The sequence below is a fragment of the Euprymna scolopes genome, chromosome 14, assembly GCF_053919585.1.
Source record: "Euprymna scolopes isolate OS-2025 chromosome 14, ASM5391958v1, whole genome shotgun sequence".
Classification (NCBI taxonomy): domain Eukaryota; kingdom Metazoa; phylum Mollusca; class Cephalopoda; order Sepiida; family Sepiolidae; genus Euprymna; species Euprymna scolopes.
In genome coordinates this window covers 15,399,158-15,422,283 of record NC_136495.1, presented here as the reverse complement: position 1 = coordinate 15,422,283, position 23,126 = coordinate 15,399,158, and positions in this window count along the sequence as shown.

Sequence of the window (23,126 nt, the reverse complement as noted above, 5' to 3'; positions counted from 1 at the left end):
AGTAAGTGCTAATATAACTAAAGCCATTAAATGTTGGAAATTTTTATTAATAAAAAAAAAGAAGAATTCGAATTGCAAACTGGATCAGGACAAGACACTGGATCAGAACAAGAAACTGGATCAGAACAAACACTGGATCAGGACAAGACATTGGATCAGGACTGCAGTAAACAAACACGGGCGGAAACAAATAGACTCCCCAATCCGCCCAAAGGAAGCCTCCCTCCCCAGGACACAGACTACTTGATTCTACACTATCCAGTCATTCTTCTGGAAGGAGACTATGAAGCAGGCCATCTATCAGAAGACAATTTCTTAGACTGCCTAAAAAAATAGCGGTATAGAGGTCTAACCTATACGATACTACTACTACTACATAGAACTACTTTTCTATGTGAAAGGATTGTAACAGTTTGGTGTAGGAACACACGAACACCATCATTAGATTTGAATCTGCATATCTAACGAACGTGTTTGATATTATCGTGTATATATTAATAAATCATTAATGTAACAACAATGCCTCCGTTATAACTACCCACATTTTTCATCACAATTCCTTTAGTAAATCGTTTGAGATTTTTAATTTCTTTTCACACTTTTTTGATAGTTCACAGTTGAAATATTTATTTGCACAAAATATAAAAATACATTATGAACAAATTAGGCACACGGCCATTCAAAAATATGGGGATAATGACTGTCGTCAGTCATCCTCAGTCGCAAATACTTAAAAGTGTCTGTACTACTCTTATCTAGAAATATTTCAGTCACCACAATACCACATTTACTCCAGGAGCTTTCACACTTAAAAAAATTGAATTTGAGAAAAATTTATTGAATTATTTACAGCAATAACATTTGATTGTTGAGGGAATGTGGAATAAATAAGCAGCAACAAAAATTGGTTAGTAAGGCCCTCCTAACTGTTTCTAAATAACACACCACCCACTGTTTTTTTCAGTTTGCCGGAAACAAGCAGGTCAATCTCAAAATTGGTGAAAAGAAAGAGGTAGAGGATTTGGGGAGTGCGTAGAGTTGTTTCAAAAGTGAGTTCACATTGAGGATAAAGGCCAAGGACGAACAGAAATAAAATGGGGAGTGGGAATCTTGGAAGCTTTCTGTTACCAGGGAGTGGGGAGCTTATTCACTCTACTAACTAAGAGTCTAGAAGCTTAAAAAAACCTTACTCAAAGGGCTGGGGTTCGCCAGGACCCTGAACCACGTGCGCTATGGTTTGGCAGGGAAGCCGTATGCATACTTGGCTTCTCTTCTTACACACAAGCTTGCCACTCTTATCCACCGTCTTTCAAACTCTGTGAAACGTAATCTTTTTCTATCACATCTGATCTTGACCTTCAGCTGGTGCTTAAAGAATGCGATCAGATTCTGATCAGCAAAAGAGTCAATTTCTTGGTCTACTCTCAGGTGTGTCGTCCATACCACTATTCGTGATACAACCAAGATTGCAAGAAACACCATCCTTTCCTCCCTGTCCAACCGTGGGCTGAAGTTGTCGATAATGTAAGAAACGTTTAGCAGGTGAGGATGCGCATGAACGATACGAGCCATCACCTCGCTGACATATCCCCAATACTGTCAGCGGGTGGGGCATTCAAAGAAAGCATGCTCAGTCGTTTCAACTCCAAATGAACCACAGTGGGGACATATTAAACATAAAAAAATTTTAATTGATTTTTTCCAAATCTCAGTCCCCCGTATGTCAAATCCCGAGTCTGTAGACTGAAAATTGATAGAGTAATTTGGTATGGAAATGTGTTACTTCCCTTGTATTTACGTTCCATGTCCTTAACAAATATGGCCAACCGTTATCTGTCGCTTATGAAAATACGTGTTTTATGTAATAACTAGCGAGGGGTACCCGGCGTTGCCCGGGTGTTTGTAAGTGTGTGTGAAAAAACCTCGAAGAAAAACAGGTGCCCGTTAAAAAAAAAACGAAGCCTTAACAACGCGCAGTTGGAAAATAGTAAAGTATGAAAAAAATAACAGGTGCGCGTTTTTGATTGACGTGACGGCAGTAGGTATTCAGCAGTTAGCATTTTGTGCGGGACAGTTTTTAATGAGGTCAATAAATCGGTTTGTTTGTTTTTAAAAACCCGCTCCCTGTTTATTAGGGGGAGCGTCTCGTCTCGAAATGAAAGCTCCCATCTGATATGACGAAGTCAACATTGACCAAACGTTACTTAGCTCTCTTCGCCCAGTGATCAGAGTCGAGTTTCGCTTTTTGTTTATTTATACCGAAAACCGCATGTAACGCGTGCCGATGCGGGAAATGTGGAATAATTGACGTTTGAAAGTTAATAAAATTAAATAGACAGGCGAGCTCCGTTGTAAAGTGTGAGATATTGCAATTTATAGATGATATAAAAAGTTTTAAGAAGTTGTGGAGCGAGCGAGCGCTTCTCTGAAAGAAGCCTTTTGTGGACATGGAGGAAAAGCGTACATACATACATACATTTTCGCTTTTATATATATAGATTAGGGTTATGACAGCAGAATATTCTTTTCATTGTTTTGACTCTCGACAAAGTCAATCAACCGAGAACTACATCACTCTATATAAAAGCATATAAGCATATCAACGGATACACACTCGAGAGTCAAAACAATGAAAAGAATATGCTGTTGTCATAGCCCTAGTAATAATGCAGTAATATTTAACTAATTGCGACATGACAATTAAATAGTTAACATTACTTTTAGTTGAAATTCACACAAACAGTAGATAACATTAGTTTTTATAATGGAAATTCAATTTTTTTCGACTTTCAATTTTTGCTCTAATAACGAAGGCGTATCCTATTCTTTACTTTCACCTAACAATTTGATAAAATCTTGAATTTGAAAATACTATGAAAAAATAGCATGGTACCGCCTCTGCATAAGTACCAAATTAAAACTAATTAGAACTAATGTTTTAACTATTTTTAAATAATCTCGTTAAAAATTGTCCTGTGTGTACAAAGAATGATCAAAGATTGAATAACTGATTACTTTATGACCTTAAACACCATATTGGCAAGAATTTTTTTAACACACTCGAACTCGAAGTTCCGTTTGGCATATTGCTACTCGGACTTGGGGTTAGTGACTGAGGCAATGAAGTGTTTTCTTGCTAAAAGGTATGAGGTAATTATTTTGACTAACGATGTAAATTATTTTAAAGAAAATAACGTTGCGAAATGAGTCAAAAACACTTATTTTGCTTTAACTCCTTTGTGCCCTATTTGTATTAAAAATAATAAATATTTAATAGAAGTTATTAAAGTTTATTTAAAAACAAAATTAATGCGAGGTCTGTTGAGTTCAAGCGAGAAACCTTTGAACCTAAATAATCTCTCAAAAAGCGAAAATTAAACAAAATAATGGTAGAATTTTATATTTTCGCACGATTGGTGACAGTTATTGGGTCTGTTTCTACCAATATTTTATTTAATTTTCGATTTTTAAACGATTATAGAGGGTCCAAACGGCCCCAAACGCTATTTTTCCATTGTAACTTAACGAACAGTAACTTCTTTTGTTTCAAAGTAAATCAACGCCCTAAAATAAGTTTAAACACACACACAAACTTATCCAGGTAGGTAGAAGAGTTACTTGTCTTGCCTTTGGTAACATTTATTTGTTGTACATTTAACTTTCACGTCTCTTTTGTGGTAATGTCACTAAATAGGGTTTGTGGGGATATGATAAAAATATGGCATTGAAAATGTTTCTTATCTTTAACATTATTACATGCAGAGTCATTTCGTGTAAAAAGTTAATTTATTTTAACCATTGAAACTCGATAAATGCACGATTAAAATGTGTAAACATTGAATAAGCAAAAACAATCAACATGGCTGTCACTCGTAATTTACGTAGACCAAGAAGCAGCCTTGACCTTGTGATCAAAAACCAAGATCACGTCAACGACGAGACTTCGGTGAATTTTTATTTTTACGTATGTAGAATAAATGCAAGAAAAAAAAACATGAAAAATAAGTATAACTTTTAAACAATTTTCATTTTTAAATAATTTTTTTAAATATTTTACAATGACAAATAATTTAAGCAACTTTTAAACAACTTTTATTTTTAAATTTAAAATGGAAAAGAATTTATGTATAATAATTGCGCGCGATACAGCAACGGATTTCGCCGAAACATTTTTAATGCCTTAGTTTTTCTAATATCACCTGCGAACTCTATTTAGTGATATTACCTCTTTTGCTTTGTTGATTGTTGTTAAAAAAAAAAATGCTCTGAAATTCATATAATATTAATTTTTAACGCAAACAAATCACATTTTTAACTAATCTCTCAAGAATATTAAGGTCCTAGATATGACCTTAAACTATATCCAGTGGTGAGGCCCCAACTTGCGGGCTTTAGGGAGTGTGGAGCCACCCTTTAATTGCCATTGCTCTCAGGTCCACTAAGACCCGGAGTGGTAGCACCTGTTAGGGTCCCAACTATGGGTTAAATAGAAACCGACTCGAAAACAACAAATATATTCTATTAAAAAATGTTTCTTCAAAATCTTTGGAGTCGGCATTAAAAAAAGGGTTGATATGCCGTAAAACAAAAACAACCAACCAACCCAAGAATATTAACTCTAAAAATTGCCAGTTTAAAGATTAGTGTTGGTGTGAAAAGATCTTTTTTTAAATTATCAAAATAATTTATGTCACTAATAGAAATGATTACCCTAATTCGATTTGTGTTTTACTTTTTAGTTTACTAATTATCAAGTGTTAACTATTCTGTACTTTTAACAGAAAGTGGAGTTTTAGTTAAAATTTGGGCAAAACTAAATGTAATAGATGAGATATTTCAATGTTCTTGATTTTAAATTGAATCTGCTTTTTTTTGTTGTTTGTTTTCATTGGATGTTAATTCGAACATACTGTTAACTTTACAAAAAACTGTCGAAATTATGAAACTTAATAAAGCAATAATTATCGGGTTTCTTGGAATAAAAGTAAAATGACAAGGTTCAAAAGAGAGTCGCCAATCTGATAGGCCCTGAACTGGCATCTAAGCTTCAGCCTCTGTCCCATCGACGAAACGTTGCATCCCTCTGCCTATTCTACAAGTATTTTAATGGTGAATGCTCTGACGAACTGCAGACATTTGTGCCCCCACGACGTAGACACCCTCGACAAACCCGACAGGCAGCTAAATCTCACCCCCACACAGTAGAGATCCCTAGATGTAAAAGATCTTTTTGCTCCAGTAGTTTCTTCCCCAGAACCGCTAGACTTTGGAATTCCATTCCAGGTCCCTGCTTCCCCAACTGTACTGACATGCAGAATTTCAAGTGTAACGTGAACCGACATCTTGCTGCCCAAATCCCAACATAGTGCCCCAGCAATTGCTGCCCCTGATAGTAACCCCCTACACCAAAGTGGCAATGTGCCTTGATTGGGGTGAAAATGTAAAAAAAAAAAAAAAAAAAAAAAATCATTCATGTTAGAAACCCCTTCCCCATCGGCGTCGGCGAAGTAGTCTACAAAAGATCAAATTTAAGCTGAAAAGTTAAAAGTTCATTTTAGGTTTCAGGTTTATTGTATTTGGATTCCAGGATTGTGTTTCAGTTTTATTTGCTTGTTGCTCGAAATAGTTGGCCGACATTACAACTTGAATATCACAATTGTTCGCTGAGAAGAACTGGATGTGATTTCGGTCATGCCTTATTTCATGTGACGACTGATCGACAAATAAAATTCGAGCACTGATTACGTGTAATTAAAGAAAACAGATTGGTTATCTTGAACTTTTCAGCTTTAAGATGCTTAACATTGACAGATCTTAACCAAATTACTTCCAGTTTTGTATTGTAACAATTTGGTTCAACTAACAATTTCATGGTCAAACAATACTACAGGATGGTCGCTAGAAGAGCGGGAAATTTGTCAAACAACGATTTATTTTTACAAAGAATAATTTTTACAAAGTTTTTCAAAGACAAATGTTATATTATACTCATAGATAGTCAAAATGTCGTCAGTGCAATTCCCTGCAGCGTCAAACAACGATTTATTTTTACAACACTCACACGGCACCAATAAAAAATAGCAATCACGCATTTTATTCATGATCTAAACTGACCTTCGAATTTCCCGCTTTTCAAGCGACCACCCTGTATAATCTAATTAAGCACTTGGGCGTTACACGACCGAGTAGTGCTACTTTGCGACAGTTTAGTGTAACGCACAAAAAATAATGGCACCATCCGTGTAATGCAGAAGTGCCACTAATTATTAGGGTATTGAATCAAATTGGGTGCTTGCCTCCACCCCACCCTTCCCCAAGAAAAAAAACAACACAATAGTGAAAAATCTTTATGGTGTAGATGGAACGAAAAATAGCGTACACCAAAAATCACGTAAATTGACAAGGTAGTTTTATTTAAAAATCAGAAAATAAAGTTATGACTAAACGACGAGCAACAATCTCACGACGCCATTCATCACTGATTAATTTTCCTCTAAAACACCCTAGACGTAAAGTTTCAAATCAACTTTGTACATAATCGTAATGCCTACGAATTCCTATTAATCACTTAAAATGATTTTTTAAAAAAAAAAACTACTTGATTAATTTACGTGATTTTGGCGCACGGTATCTTCTTTACATCACATCATAAAGATTTTTCTTTTTTTTTCTGGTGTGTGGTGGGTATATGAACAAGTACCTCACATTGTTATAAAACTAGAACTAATTTGGTTTAATATTGTTTCCATGGCAGCTATCTTAAAGCTGAAAAGTTCAAGATAACCAAATGATTTATTTATTTTTAGTAAATTTGTAGATTACATTCCGTTGACCTAAAAATATAGAAAAGTACCTTTTTTTTTTATTGCATTTTCATCCCAAACAAGACACAGTGCCACTTTGATGTCGGGGGCTACTATGTGGGACATAATTGTGGGCATACTATGTAGGGAGTTGAGCAGCAAGATGCCTGTTCACATTACTCTTGAACTTCTGCATGTCAGTACTGTCAGGGAATCCGGAACCCGGAAGGGAATTCCAAAGTTTAGCAGTTCTGGGGAAGAAACTATTAGATTAGAAGACTTTCTGGCATCTGGGGATCTTTACTGTGTAGGGGTGGGATTTTGCTGCTTGTCGGGTTTGTCGCGGGTGTTTTACATCGAGGGGGCACAAGGGTTTGTGGTTCGTTAGAGCATTACAATTAAAATACTTGTAAAACAGACAGATAGATGCAACATTTAGTTGATGGGACAGAGGAAGAAGCTTAACTGACAGTTCAGGGCCTATCAGATTGGTGACTCTCTTTTGAACCCTGTCCAAAAGAGAGAGAGAGAGAGAGAGAGAGAGAGAGAGAGAGAGAGAGAGAGAGAGAGAGACTAGTAGCAGATGCACCAGCCTAAATGTGACAACAATACTCAATACATGGGCGAATGGTGGCCTTGTAGAGGTACAGGATACTTTCTAGCACAATAGAGAGAGCCCACCTTCCTTACAGCCACGACAATGCTCTTGATGTTATCTGTTCCAACTCATGTTCTCCGTGAACATTAAGTCGAGGAATTTGAACGAAATACTTTTAGGTAATGTATCATAGCCATAGCTATTGGTGATTGAGAAGGTTTCTTGTAATTATTAAAGGAAACAACCTTAGTCTTCGCAACATTGAATGTTGCCATTTATTTTTTTGTTCCTATTCCACTACAGACTGGAGGTCTTCCTTTAGGGTTTCCACTATTGCCTTAGATATGTGTTCATTAGTTTTCACCTCGTGTCTGTTATAAAGCGTGGTGTCATCAGCAAATATACCCATCTCAGAGACAATTTTATACGGGAGGTCATTTATGAATATCAGTGTAGGAGAATATGGGCAAAGAACATCGGTTAAGATATACACCGGAGAGTTATTTCCCTTAGGACAGACACACTAAGTCCCGGCCTTAGAGTGGGGAATCACTTTCGTATATACATCTCATTTTTGTGCCATTCTACTTCTATGGAGCAATTCACCAAAATATTTTGACGCTAACACTTAGTCCGATTCATAAAATCATTTACTCCTAATAAATAAATAAATAAATATTAAAAAAAAAAAAAAAAACGTAAAGCATTCATCTGTTACACCTTCCTCCACTGCCTCTCCTACCTCAATGATTAAATCTCCTGAAACGCTAAAATGGCCCGGAAATGGGAATAATTTTACATTAAATATATATCTGATACTGATCACGACCGTCGTTACGAAGGACACGAACTCTATCCACCCCACTCTAAATTTTTTTATTCTTCTTTCTGGCATATTTTTCAGATGTAATCTCATAAAAAACGGTATTTAGCAGAGAAACGAACAAACAACTGAGGTAAAAAAAAAAAAAAAAAATCAAATATACAATAAATAAATGTTACTTAAGTTCCTACCTGGCTCACTTTTTTGTGGTTTAAAGTAGTTTTACATGCTTTTTTAAACATCTCAAATATTCGGTTTTTACGAGTAATTTTGCACCAAAGTGGCAATGCACCTTGTTTGGAGTGAAAATGTAGTAATAAAAAAAAATCAATCTGTCAATTCTATCATAACAAGCACCGGACGAAACTCGAAATATTGAATTTGAATTAAAACCAATGATATTTATTTGTCATGTCGAAATTAGTAAAATATCAAAAAACTACGAAAAATAATAAAGTAGAAAGTTAATTATCAATAAAAATAGTTTTCGAAAGATTTGCTGTTCTGTAATAGTTTGCGAAAGATTAGCTGTTCTGTAATAGTACTCTTTTCAGAACTACTTAAACCACCTTTACAACCCATTTTATTGACGAAATATACTGCCTTGTTAATAATTTGACACATCCCAAATACCGCGGATTCAGCAATTACGATGGCAAGTTGGTTACATTGTGCGGAACAGTACGAAAATTTCACAGTACGTACAGTTGAGCATTGCCAACATTTCCGAAGCGTTTGATACGAAACTACCGGTAAGTTTCTGAAACTGGTAAAAAATTTTTTATCTCGTTAATAATTTGACACGCAGTGTAGATAAATGTGAAAATTCAATTTTGTGGCTTTCAATTTTCGTTCTTAATTTGAACATCCACCTTTTTCTTCATGCACTTGTCCCCGGGTGACCGAGCCAAGGAATAGTACAGAATTTTAATTACCATTACGAGCTCGGGGTCATTCTGAATGTGAATATTTAAATAGACAGAAATAAGAAGAAAAAGAAAAAAAAAACTTTGGTTCGTATAGGGTAATAGAAAGTGAATCGGTATTTATTAGAATAGCAAACAAAACAATGAAGAAGTGAAAAATAAATATACAACAAATAAGTGTTACCAAAGGCAAGCTAAGTTACTCTTCTGTGCACTTGTAAAAGTTTATTTGGCGCTTCTGCACTATTGCGACAAAATTTTGTAGTCGATATATGAAGTTTTCAAAGAAAAAACAATGGTTTCAACTGATTTTTTTGGCAATTCTAATAAGTTACAATGGTAGCTTCCAAATTATGCAGTCGAAATTACTTGAATATTAATGAATTATTAAAAAGAAAAAACTTTAATCGTGTTAGCAGGAGAAAAATTGCCACCATCTTGTTTAATTCGAAACGGAAAATTACCCCCCTTTTGAACTCTCCTGCGTTTTACGATCGTTTTCATCAAATTCTATTTTCATTTTCTTTAATAAATAATTTCCTACTTTATCGATTTTCGTAATTTTTGGATATAATTCATCTTCAAAATAATTTTTGGATATAATCATCTTCAAAATAATTTTTGGATATAATTCATCTCCAAAATAATTTTTGGATATAATTCATCTTCAAAATAATTTTTGGATATAATCATTTTCAAAATAATTTTTGGATATAATCATTTTCAAAATAATTTTTGGATATAATCAGTTTCAAAATAATTTTTGGATATAATCATTTTCAAAATAATTTTTGGATATAATCAGTTTCAAAATAATTTTTGGATATAATCAGTTTCAAAATAATTTTTGGATATAATCATCTTCAAAATAATTTTTGGATATAATTCATCTCCAAAATAATTTTTGGATATAATCATTTTCAAAATAATTTTTGGATATAATCATTTTCAAAATAATTTTTGGATATAATCATTTTCAAAATAATTTTTGGATATAATCAGTTTCAAAATAATTTTTGGATATAATCATCTTCAAAATAATTTTTGGATATAATTCATCTCCAAAATAATTTTTGGATATAATCATTTTCAAAATAATTTTTGGATATAATCATTTTCAAAATAATTTTTGGATATAATCAGTTTCAAAATAATTTTTGGATATAATCAGTTTCAAAATAATTTTTGGATATAATTCATCTCCAAAATAATTTTTGGATATAATCAGTTTCAAAATAATTTTTGGATATAATCATCTTCAAAATAATTTTTGGATATAATCATTTTCAAAATAATTTTTGGATATAATCATTTTCAAAATAATTTTTGGATATAATCATTTTCAAAATAATTTTTGGATATAATCATCTCCAAAATAATTTTTGGATATAATCATTTTCAAAATAATTTTTGGATATAATCATCTTCAAAATAATTTTTGGATATAATTCATCTTCAAAATAATTTTTGGATATAATCATTTTCAAAATAATTTTTGGATATAATCATTTTCAAAATAATTTTTGGATATAATCAGTTTCAAAATAATTTTTGGATATAATCATCTCCAAAATAATTTTTGGATATAATCATCTTCAAAATAATTTTTGGATATAATCATCTTCAAAATAATTTTTGGATATAATCATCTTCAAAATAATTTTTGGATATAATCATCTTCAAAATAATTTTTGGATATAATTCATCTTCAAAATAATTTTTGGATATAATCATTTTCAAAATAATTTTTGGATATAATCATTTTCAAAATAATTTTTGGATATAATCATCTCCAAAATAATTTTTGGATATAATCATTTTCAAAATAATTTTTGGATATAATCATTTTCAAAATAATTTTTGGATATAATTCATCTTCAAAATAATTTTTGGATATAATTCATCTTCAAAATAATTTTTGGATATAATCAGCTTCAAAATAATTTTTGGATATAATCAGCTTCAAAATAATTTTTGGATATATTCATCTTCAAAATAATTTTTGGATATAATTCATCTTCAAAATAATTTTTGGATATAATCATCTTCAAAATAATTTTTGGATATAATCATTTTCAAAATAATTTTTGGATATAATCATTTTACAAATAATTTTTAGATATATTCATCTTCAAAATAATTTTTTGATATAATCATCTTCAAAATAATTTTTGGATATAATTCATCTTCAAAATAATTTTTGGATATAATCAGTTTCAAAATAATTTTTGGATATAATCATCTTCAAAATAATTTTTGGATATAATCATTTTCAAAATAATTTTTGGATATAATCATTTTCCAAATAATTTTTAGATATATTCATCTTCAAAATAATTTTTGGATATAATCATTTTCAAAATAATTTTTGGATATAATTCATCTTCAAAATAATTTTTGGATATAATCAGTTTCAAAATAATTTTTGGATATAATCATCTTCAAAATAATTTTTGGATATAATCATTTTCAAAATAATTTTTGGATATAATCATCTTCAAAATAATTTTTGGATATAATCATCTTCAAAATAATTTTTGGATATAATCATTTTCAAAATAATTTTTGGATATAATCATTTTCAAAATAATTTTTGGATATAATCATCTTCAAAATAATTTTTGGATATAATCATTTTCAAAATAATTTTTGGATATAATCATTTTCCAAATAATTTTTGGATATAATCATCTTCAAAATAATTTTTGGATATAATCATCTTCAAAATAATTTTTGGATATAATTCATCTTCAAAATAATTTTTGGATATAATCATCTTCAAAATAATTTTTGGATATAATCATCTTCAAAATAATTTTTGGATATAATCATTTTCAAAATAATTTTTGGATATAATCATCTTCAAAATAATTTTTGGATATAATTCATCTCCAAAATAATTTTTGGATATAATCATTTTCAAAATAATTTTTGGATATAATCAGTTTCAAAATAATTTTTGGATATAATCATTTTCAAAATAATTTTTGGATATAATCATCTTCAAAATAATTTTTGGATATAATTCATCTCCAAAATAATTTTTGGATATAATCAGTTTCAAAATAATTTTTGGATATAATCATCTTCAAAATAATTTTTGGATATAATCATCTTCAAAATAATTTTTGGATATAATCATCTTCAAAATAATTTTTGGATATAATCATTTTCAAAATAATTTTTGGATATAATCATCTTCAAAATAATTTTTGGATATAATTCATCTCCAAAATAATTTTTGGATATAATCATTTTCAAAATAATTTTTGGATATAATCATTTTCAAAATAATTTTTAGATATATTCATCTTCAAAATAATTTTTGGATATAATCATTTTCAAAATAATTTTTGGATATAATTCATCTTCAAAATAATTTTTGGATATAATCAGTTTCAAAATAATTTTTGGATATAATCATCTTCAAAATAATTTTTGGATATAATCATTTTCAAAATAATTTTTGGATATAATCATCTTCAAAATAATTTTTGGATATAATCATCTTCAAAATAATTTTTGGATATAATCATTTTCAAAATAATTTTTGGATATAATCATTTTCAAAATAATTTTTGGATATAATTATCTTCAAAATAATTTTTGGATATAATCATTTTCAAAATAATTTTTGGATATAATCATTTTCCAAATAATTTTTGGATATAATCATCTTCAAAATAATTTTTGGATATAATCATTTTCAAAATAATTTTTGGATATAATTCATCTTCAAAATAATTTTTGGATATAATCATCTTCAAAATAATTTTTGGATATAATCATCTTCAAAATAATTTTTGGATATAATCATTTTCAAAATAATTTTTGGATATAATCATCTTCAAAATAATTTTTGGATATAATTCATCTCCAAAATAATTTTTGGATATAATCATTTTCAAAATAATTTTTGGATATAATCAGTTTCAAAATAATTTTTGGATATAATCATTTTCAAAATAATTTTTGGATATAATCATCTTCAAAATAATTTTTGGATATAATTCATCTCCAAAATAATTTTTTGATATAATCATTTTCAAAATAATTTTTGGATATAATCATTTTCAAAATAATTTTTGGATATAATCCTCTTCAAAATAATTTTTGGATATAATCATCTTCAAAATAATTTTTGGATATAATCATTTTCAAAATACGAGGAATACGTAGATAGCTTTCATATGAAATTCAGTATTACGATTTCCGAAATTCGTCCCAATAGTGTACAAGCGCCGTTTATTTTTTATTATTTTAACTTATTTTAAAGTGTTTTTACATGAAAATGAAAGTAGTGTACAACTTAGATATGTGCAAAATGAATGCCGATGTTCAAAATGTATAAACATTTTGACCCCTCCCTTTACTTAAAAATTCACCAAAAATAAGAAAATTTTAAGGAAATTTTCAGTATTTATCAAATAATGATCACGGAATATATTTAACCCATTATTTTTATTTAAATCTAAGTGGAAATGTATTATTTTGTTTAAACAAAAAATACCTTTACTAAAGTTATTGTTTTCAGTAGTAAAAAAAAAATGCATAAATTTATTTTTGCTTTTTTTATGAGAAAAAAGCATCGTAAATTGTAACAATTAAAAAAAATTATTTAATTTTTAGAGGAACATCACGAAAAAAAAAAAGAAGCCCCTAAAGTCCGTATTAATGAATTCGATATAACTAGGAAAATAATTAATTTCTCGAACTACCAATATTATCATTGAATTAAGCATTGTTTATTTAATATTTTCACACAAAAATTTATAATTATAAAAAATATTTCTACTTTTTTTTTTAATTACAGTTTTCGCATGTATTTTTTATGTAAGATTGTAGTATTTTTCTTGCTTGCATGAATGTAGAAATTTCGGCGTATCATAATTTTTTATATAATCTTGAAAAATAATAATAATAATTAATTTAAAAGCAGGAACATAGAAAAATAATTAAATTAAAAAAAAAATGGTAAAAAATTCACGATAAGAATATACGATAGCACATCTGGGAGAGAAAAAAAAAGAAAAACAGCACCCTCTACCTCCCTTTAACTACCTGGCATCATTTTCAGACAGTCTATCGACTGTCTGAGATTTGGGGCTTCCGTATAATCTATGTGACGAGGACTTGGTCTTGCTTTGGTTGAACAAAGCGAAAATCTCTCGCTTTGGGGGGCTAATTACACTTTGTTTTGTACAAACAAGGTGTTTTTTTGTTTTTTTTAAATTTATTTAATTCAATATCTTAGAAGTTTATTTTACTAATTATCTTAATAATAAACCTAGAGGTCCTGGATATGACCTTAAACTATATCCAGTGGTGAGGCCCCAGCTTGTGGGCTTTGGGGAGTGTGGAGCCACCCTTTAATTACCATTGCTCCCAGGTCCACTCTGACCCGGAGTGGTAGTACCTGTTAGGGTCCCAACTATGGGTTAAATAGAAACCAACGTGAAAACAACAAATATATTCTATTAAAAAAATTTTTCTTCAAAATCTTTGGATTCGGCATGAAATAACCGAAAAGGGTTGATATGCCGTAAAACAAAAACAACCAACCAACAACAAAAAAAAATAAACCTAGAAAACTAATATTTATCTTTCAAAGAACTTTTACAATGAATTTATTTAACTTCAAAATTTAGCTGAATTAGGTCGCTAGCCGTGAAAACATTTTTTTTTTTCATGTGTACAAATATTTATTTCCTTTTAGAAATAAACTTTAATCTTTAATCTTTCAAATACAATCAAAATGTAGTCGCAAACCTACAAAAAAATTATGATAAATCGGCTTTCAAAAGTAGGCCCCCCTATCTTTATTCCACCATTACTACATATCTAGTAAAGTTTATTGAAAAAAAATGCTGGTCTCGTTGGAACTATATTCGAGCCTTGATAATCTATCAAAAATCGAAAATTAAACAAAATACATAGAACATTGCATTTTCGCATGACTGGTGACATTTATCAGGTGTGTTTATATTAGTATTTTGTTTGAGTTTAGATTCTTGAGCCATTATCGAGGCTCGACGATAGCTCTAAAACCATAATTTTTTTTGTTACTTTAAGTAAAAATACACCCACAAAACTCATCCAGATAGGTAGAAGAGTAACTTAGCTTGCCTTTGGTAACATTCCTTTGCTTTATATTATTTTTGTTTTGTTGGCTATGAATTACTGTTATCTACTTAATTTTTATGTCCAGTGGATTTTGGATTTACTTTTGGTAGCTTTGTAACTCTGATGTTCTTGGCCTTCGGGCGAAGATCAAAGTGTAGTATCTTTTCTTCAGATGCTGCACTTCAATTTATTGTTCTCTCTCAGTGGTGGAGAGATCCTTCACGACTGAGACCATTTTTATTTTTGTTCCTTTTTCTCCACGTTAAAAAACGACCCTGGTGTCTAACTGTGCCGTGGGGAGGCATTGTAAATAGGAACTCTGGCTTTCCTTATTTTGTCCTTTAGTTCCTACATTCAATGAGCGATATTTCTGACAGATGGGAAAGAATTGCTGATGGATGATAGATTATGACACAGAAAGTCATAGTCTATCATCGATTTAACATCGGTGGCTAGTTTTTGACCTTGATATGGTATTTTAAAAACTCATTAGGTCAAGTGCTTACATGCACATGTAAAGAGTTTTTTTTTTTTAAATACCACTTCAAAAACGATAAATACAGGGTGTCCCAAAAGAAGCTGACGGATTTTACATTTGATTAACTTCCTCAATATTTAAGTTATGCTTATCAACTTTCATATGTAGATAGATGAACCCCTCCGTGATTCTTTGAGATATAGTAAGATATCATAGTCTATTATTCTAATTTTATTTACACAACTTAATCTAGGGTATGTTTTTCACAAAGTCTAATTTTAGTTATGAAAAATGATGTTACTCAAATGTCCACCATTTTCATTTTCACACTCTTGTGCTCTCTGCAGGGCATTGTCCAGCAAATCACTTAATGTTTCAGGGCTTATGCCCCTAATTTCCTCCTCTATATTGTTTTTAAGGGCATTTATTGTGGCTGGTTTGTTTGTGTATATCCGCTCTTTGAAGTAACCCCAAGGAAGAAATCTGCACATGTGAGATCTGGTGAACGGGGTGGCCAATTTACCTCACATCCACGAGAAATTATTGAGTTGCCGAATATATCCTGGAGCAGATTTAATGTTTCTCGTGCCGTCCTGCTGGAACCACATTGATCGAGAGACCTCAATTTGACTTGATCTCCTTCTTACTGATGTGGATGGATCCTCGGCCACACTCTGCTAATCTCTGATGATTCTCATCACTTCTTGCTGTACGGGGTCTACCAGATTTAGGGAGGTCACATACAGACCCTTGCTCATGAAATCGAGCCACCATAGCTTTTATTGCATTGGGTGTAGGTGGAATTTCTTGTGTTGAAGTTTTGTCAAAATTCTCTTTGAGTTTCTGATATTGACTCATTCAACCGAAAATACAACTCTACGATAAATATCCGTTCCTCGGTAGTGTAACGACTCATAATGACCTTGGAAGGGGTACTCTAGATGATCTCAAAAAATAAAAGAAAAATATGAAAAATTAAGAAAGTTATGATTTTTTTAACCATTAGCTTCTTTTGGGACACCCTGTGTGTGTGTGTGTGTGTGTGTGTGTGTGTGTGTGTGTCTGGTCACGAATAGGCTCCTATATGGTTGACTATTTTAAAAAACTGATTTACATATAATGATAGAAGATGTATCGAGACACAGGAATGGGTATGTTTGATTTGGCAGAACGGTGGTTCATTAAAATTGTGGGGTCTGCGTTCACGCCTGGTCCACAAAGTATGGAAATAAAAAATTAAAAAAAAACGTTTACAAGTGTTTTTGATATAGATGTACATAAGAATAGTTTGATAAGTATGTTTTAACTTAAATAGGGATGGTATAATAAAATTGTGGGGTCTGTATTCGTGCCTAGCCTCCATAGAATGGAAATAGGCACAAATTTAATAAAGACTTTTCATATCTATATGCGTAAGTATACTTTGGTAATTATGTTTCAGTTTGAAGAAATATGGTATAATAAAATTATGGGGTGTTCGTTGCGCTTGACCTCCATAAAATGGAAATATGTGACAAAGTTTAACAAGGTTTTTTAATATAGATCCACAGAATATTGTGATAAGTGTTTCAGTGTGAACAAGTATGGTATAATAAATTATGGGGTTTATCTATTTTTTTACTTTCATCATATTTTGCTTTGGTTTTGGTACCTCCAAATTCGAAGCTATCTCTTTACAACGCTTCCTTTTCATAACCTATCATACTTTCATAAATCAAAGTCCATTTTCTGTAGGATGTTTTTTGAACCCAGTCAACGACAGGTACATTTGCTAGTATATATATATAAAATAAAAATTACAATTAAATTTACCAAAATGATCCAAGATGGTAAAACTAAAGTATATTATAAATATTAAAGAATAAATATTTATAAATTAATCTCAACCAGATGTAAAAGCTCGATAAAACCAAATAGGAGATAGAACTTATAATAAGAGCAACTAGTCAATAAAACATGTTAAAAACACTTTGAAAAAGAGTTAAAAACATATTTAATCTGAAAAGGAAACATTTAATAAGTGGATGGTCCTTAATCAGTGGAGTTTCGAAGAAATACTTTCCTTATCATCAGAGAGTAGGTATTAGCAAAATGCGGGATCGGATTTTGCATACAAAAGTATTTGATGAAACTGCAAGTAAGTCAAAGATCTTACTTGATAACAAAAAGTGAAGAAGAGAGAATATGGGGAAGAAAAAGACAATTTCACGTGAATGGATAGTTTGGTGAAAGGTAAATTATCCAATGACGGTAAAATCCAAAAATGTAAATCCAAGAAAGTTAATTAAATTTCCATTCACACAAATAAAATCCAAGGAATTCCAATAATATCAATAAAAAAAAAAGATATGCGTTTGACACGGCTGCCGAGACAAAAAGTAATTAAGAAAAATCAGTGAAGAAAAAGAGAAACAAATCAGTGAAGAAAAATAGAAAAAAATCAGTGAAAAAGAAGAAAAAAATCAGTGAAAAAAAAATTGAATGGTGATAGAATTAAATATAAAATAGAAAAGCAACTGTCAAAATGACCCAAACAAATAACGTTAAAAGGCACGTAAAATATAGTGCAAAAAAGGCGTCAGCTGAAATGTACAGTTTATAAATTAAGAAAATGTCAGCAAGAGTTATTAAGAGACACTAAATGGAATAAATAAATAAATTAATGAATAAATAAAATATAAAATAAAAAATAAAATATTTTTTAAGGGGAGAGGATGGCCGGTATCTGTAAATTCCGGATAAAGCAAGTAAGTATGTAAGTAAATGCATATAGTAAAATATAAGTAAATATACATACAGGATATGAATGTGTGGGTAGATTGGTATATTAGATAGATAGGAATATTTAAAGACTAAAACGGAAATTGCAGATAAAAACCGGCCAAGCAAAGAAGAAATAAAGAAGTAAAATAAAGGATTATTAAGTTATAAAGTATTAAGAAAGTATGTAGAAAAAAACGATAAAGTTAAAGAAAAATTATATATCTTTCTGAAAGGTTAAAGTAATAACTATGTAATTTCAAAATTACCATAATTAAATTTGGACTTATATTCACAGAAAGAGATCAGTTCGTTTTTAGAATTTATTATATTGTTACTTTGAGGAGAAGTAATTATAGTTATAGCTTCGGTTATGCAGAGGCGACATGACTTATGTTATGTTAAAGATGTTATATATTCATGCACAATTACTGAGCTCCCATGCAATCCTCCCATAACAGACACTAATATTTTGTCTTCAAGTTATCCTTCTTCCCATCCTCCATCTGATATAGTTACTAATCCAATATACTATTCGACCAGCCCCTCCATCTATAATCATACAACTAGCAATAATAATAATGATAATAATAATAATATTAATGAGAATAATAATATTTCTCCTAACAGCCATCCTAACACTAACAACACTCATTATCCCCTCCAAAATAGTCCCCGTACAATCATTGTCCCACCCTTTGTTGAACACAATGAACAAAATTCAAACTATTTTACTAATACAAATCAGCAAATTAATATTAACATCAGACCGCGAGCTTTTAATAAAGTATATGCATATGTCGGCGCTACTTCATCATTAATTAATAAAAGAATATCAAACCACATTTCTTCTTTTAACAACCATAATTCTAATAATAACCAAGGAACTTCTCTAACCACTTTAATTAAAAAACTTAACTCTAATAATACCCCCTTCTCAATCAAATGGACTGTCATAAAAAAAGTTAAGTCTTATACTCCAGGCTCTAAGTCATGTCGCCTCTGCATAACCGAAGCTATAACTATAATTACTTCCCCTCAAAGTAACAATATAATAAATTCTAAAAACGAACTGATCTCTTTCTGTGAATATAAGTCCAAATTTAATTAATGTAATTTTGAAATTACATAGTTATTACTTTAACTTTTCAGAAAGATATATAATTTTTCTTTAACTTTATCGTTTTTTTCTACATACTTTCTTCATAATTTAATAATCCTTTATTTTAATTCTTTATTTCTTTTTTGCTTGGCCGGTTTTTTATCTGCAATTTCCGTTTTAGTCTTTAAATATTCCTATCTATCTAATATACCAATCTACCCACACATTCATATCCTGTATGCATATTTACTTATATTTTACTATATGCATTTACTTACATACTCACTTGTTTTATCCGGAATTTGCAGATACCGGCCATCCTCTCCCCTTAAAAAATATTTTATTTTTTATTTTATATTTTATTTTTTATTTATTCATTAATTTATTTATTTATTTATTTATTCCATTTAGTGTCTCTTAATAACTCTTGCTGACATTTTCTTAACTAATAACCTGTACATTTCAGCTGACCTCTTTTTTGTCCTATATTTTTCATGCCTTTTAACGTTATTTTGTCTGGGTCATTTTGACAGTTGCTTTTCTATTTTATATTTAATTCTATCACCATTCAATTTTTTTTCACTGAATTTTTTCTCTTTTTCTTCACTGATTTTTCTTAATTACTTTTTGTCTCAGCAGCCGTGTCAAATGCATATCTTATTTTTCTTTTATTAATATTATTGGAACTTTTTTCCCCTTTTCCTTGTACATATTTGTGAATTATTCCATGGATTTCGGCCTTTTGGATTATTTTGGACCATCTTCTAATTACGTGATTTCCTTGGATTTTACTTGTGTGAATGGAAATTTAATTAACTTTCTTGAATTTAAATTTTTGGATTTTACCGTCATGGATAATTTACCTTTCACCAAACTATCCATTCATGTGAAATCGTCTTTTTCTTCCTCATATTCCCTCTTCTTCACTTTTTTTTACAAGTAAGATCTTTGACTTACTTGCAGTTTCATCAAATACTTTTGTATGCAAAATCCGATCCCGCATTTTGCTAATTCCTACCCTCTGATGAGAAGGAAAGTATTTCTTCGAAACTCTGCAGATTAAGGACCATCCACTTATCAAGTGTTTCCTTTTCAGATTAAATATGTTTTTAACTCTTTTTCAAAGTGTTTTTTAACATGTTTTATTAACTATTTGCTCTTATATATATATATATACATATATATATATATATATATATATATATATATATATATATTGTAACGTCCCCGGAGGTATAATAGTAAATTCGAAGTACAACAGAATTTAAACTATTACAATTCTGTTGTACTTCGAATTTAATATATATATATATATATATAAGAAAAATATGAATGTGAACAGAGCCAGCCCCTCCCCCCTCTATCGGAGGGGGCTCCATAAGGAATGGTTCGAGCAGCGCTTTAGAACCTCTCTTAGTTTTGTATTTATTTCCATAACACGGCAGGAAAATGTGACACAAGGTCAGAAAGTGGGAGTTGAAAAGCCAACGCCCTAGAGGAAACGTGTTCTTACCGAACAAAAATTGTCTGGACAGATCCGTCGGCATTTTCCAGTAGAGGCGCCTCAAGTGATTGGCAATAAAGTAAAGGGAGAGGTAAAAATCTTTATACATTTTGCGCATCGGCATTCATTTTGCACATACCTAAGCTCTACACTACTTTTATTTTCAAGTAAAAAAAAAACACTTTAAAATAAGTTAAAATAAAAAAGTAAACGGCGCTTATACACTATTGGAACGAAATTTCGGAAATTGTAATTATAGGAGGAGGAAGAGGCAACACCTGGGAAGATGAACTTCCTAGAACTACGCAGGGCCATACCTCGAACTGACAGGACAAGCTGTCCTAAAAAAATGCTACTCTGTCGGTTTAATTTTGGTATGAACGGACCCCCTAAGCTTTACTTTTTGCATAGTTTTAATCGCTTGAGTAAAATGTATTCAGAAAAAAAAAATCAAATTTTAATGGTTAACATCTATAAAAAAAATCAAATTTTAATGGTTAACATCTATAAAAAAAAATCAAATTTTAATGGTTAACATCTATAAAAAATACACCTTTGTTGAGAATGTGTGATTTGTACTAATCTGGCCAAAGTTCTAATTCCATCAAATTTGCACTTAACAAATAAATAAATAAATAAATAAATAAATAAATAACAAATAAATAAATGAATAAACAAATAAATAAATAAACAAATAAATAAATAACAAATAAATAAATGAATAAACAAATAAATAAATAAACAAACAAATAACAATAAATAAACAAATAAATAACAAATAAAAAATAAACAAACAAATAAATAAATAACAAATAAATAAACAAGTAAACAAAAGAATAAATAAACAAATATATAAATAACAAATAAATTAATAACAAATAAATAAACAAATAAATAACAAATAAAAAATAAATAAACAAATAAATAAATAACAAATAAATAAACAAATAAACAAATGAATAAATAAACAAATAAATAAATAACAAATAAACAACAAATAAATAAACAAATAACAAATAAACAAATAAATAAATAACAAATAAATAAATAAACAAATAAATAAACAAATAAATAAATAAACAAATAAATAAACAAACAAATAACAAATAAATAAACAAATAAATAAATAACAAATAAATAAATAAAAAGTAAATAAATAACAAATAAATAAATAGCAAATAAATAAATAAATAAATAAATAAACAAATGAATAAATAAATGAACAAATATATAAATAAATAAATAAACAAATATATAAATTAATAAACAAATAAATAAATAAATAAACAACAAAAACTTATGTATATCCTATAAAATAATATAATTTTTTGAATATTTAAAATTTCGGTTATCTTTACGATTGTCGTTTCGGTAATTTTTTAGATTAGGTTCACCTCCACAATTTTCTTTTAAATGACAACTTTTAACGTTTTTCGACTACGCTGAATACGAAAATCGCATTGAAATTTTGCAGAAATAAGTAGTTATCGAGATATAAAAAGTTGTATTATGCATTGTATTCTTTGGCGGCCATCTTTTTTTACACGCATGCGCGCGCCATAAACAAATCTACTCATCTATAACTAACACTGCACGCACGTAAAAAGATGGCCGCCAAAGAATACAATGCATAATACACTTTTTTATATCTCGATAACTACTTATTTCTGCAAAATTTCAATGCGATTTTCGTATTCAGCATAGTCGAAAACCGTTAAAAGTTGTCATTTAACAGAAAATTGTGGAGGTGGACCTAATCTGAAAAAAGTTTCCAATTCATTTCCGATTGCCCCCCCCCCACTATTTTGTAACAATATAATGAATAAAATATATCGTAAAAAAATTTGATTAAAAATGAAGAAGCAATCGGAATTGAACTCGTAAAAATAACCGAACTTTCACAAAAATTGGATAATTCTTTGTTTTATTTGGTGATTAAAAATTTCTAACATTTGTTTGTCTAAAGCAAAGTACTCGTAGTAATTGGAATGTAGAACGAAATAGGTGTG